Raw genomic sequence first — 1,580 nt, 5'->3', positions numbered from 1 at the left:
CGTCTTACATTCAAATTTAATTAATTTATTATTAGGCAACCAAGCTGTGTGTAACAGCAGGTGCTGATTGATTTAACGACAAGTGTACTTACTCCACGTTTTAAATATCCCATGAAGTGTCTAATTTCACTCTGTGAAGTACTTCTGTGTAGCAACTCAGAGAAAATTAGATTAAATCCACGTATCTTACGGTTTGGGGGTCGTTTACTAATAAGATGCTGATACGGTACGTACAGGCTAACCTGCAAAGATGAGGTTGGTCTTTGGTCTTTGGTCTTTGGCTTTCCCATATAGCCTTTTATTGTCTTCAGTTGTCACTGGTCCAGATCTTGCAGACATTCCTATAGTGCTGACCAGTTAAAAGACATGGTCTCAAGTTCTTTCCCATCTTGCAAGGTGGCAAGTGATAAAGCTGACAAACCAGATACTAAGGAGAAGAAACCTGAAGCCAAGAAGCCTGATGTTGGTGGCGAGGTTAAGAAGGGTAACCTCAAGGCTAAAACGCCAGAGAAGGGGAAGGCCCACTGCAGCCAAAACCCTGTCCTAGTCAGAGGAGGTGGCAGATATTCCCGATCTTCTACGTATTCGAGAAAGGCCATGTACAAGGGGAAGTATTCAGCACCTAAATTCAGGCTTGGAAAGAAAAAGGAGAAGGTTCTTGCTACTCTCACAAAGTTACTTCGTGGTGACGAGAATGGTGGCAGCAAAGTGGTTAAACTTCACAAAATGCCTGGGCGTTATCTTACGGAAGGTATGCTCAGAAGCTGTTGAGTCACAGCAAAAAACCTGTCAGGCAGCAGGTGAGAAAACTGGAAGCTAACATCACTCCTGGGATCATTTTTACCATCCTCCCTGGAAGCCACAAAGGCAAGAGGGTGGTTTTCCTTAAGCAATGGAGCAGTGGTTTGCTACTTGTGACTGGTCCTCTGGCTCTTAATCGAGTTCCTCTGTGTAGAACACACCAGAAATTGGTGATTGCCACTTCCACCAAAATTGGTATCAACAGTTGGAAAATCCCAAAATGTCTCTCTGATGCTCACTTCAAAAGGAAGAAGCTGCACACACCCAGACAGAGATCTTCGACATGGAGAAAGAGAAATAGGAGATTACAGAGCAGTGCAAAGTTGATCAGAGAGCCGTGGACTCACAAATTCTGCCAAAACTAAAGCTGTTCCTCAACTTCAGGGCTAACTCCGCTCTCACAAATGGAGTTTATCGTCAGAAATTGGTGTTCTAAATTTCTTACAAGGAGCCTAATTAAATAACTGATCCATTAAAAATGAAAAAAAAAAACAGTCTTAAAAATACAGAAACCACAGACAGGCATTAGACAGTAAATTTCTGGAGATACTCCTTCTATAGCCATCCTCGAAAAATACGCATTTAAAGATGAGAATTTCAAGTTAATAATATGGGGATACATTTCAGGGGAAAAATGGAGGCAGTTCACAACACCTCCACATTCCTTATGTATTTAGTGTTCAATCTTGAAAAAAGAATGTCATACACTTTATTGTAGTCTCGAATCTGCAATTAACAGAACTTGTAAGTAGTATAGATACTATGCTTATATGGAGACA

The 1,580-nt window shown here is 41.3% G+C and overlaps 1 pseudogene; it reads left to right on the top strand.

Moving 5' to 3' along the window:
* The first annotated feature begins 366 nt into the window (after positions 1–366).
* Positions 367–1,237, top strand: LOC101090434 (annotated as a pseudogene).
* Positions 1,238–1,580: the final 343 nt, after the last annotated feature.

Source organism: Felis catus, chromosome B1, assembly GCF_018350175.1.
Source record: "Felis catus isolate Fca126 chromosome B1, F.catus_Fca126_mat1.0, whole genome shotgun sequence".
In the NCBI taxonomy this organism is placed as follows: Eukaryota; Metazoa; Chordata; class Mammalia; order Carnivora; family Felidae; genus Felis; species Felis catus.
This window is presented reverse-complemented; position numbering and strand designations above follow the sequence as displayed.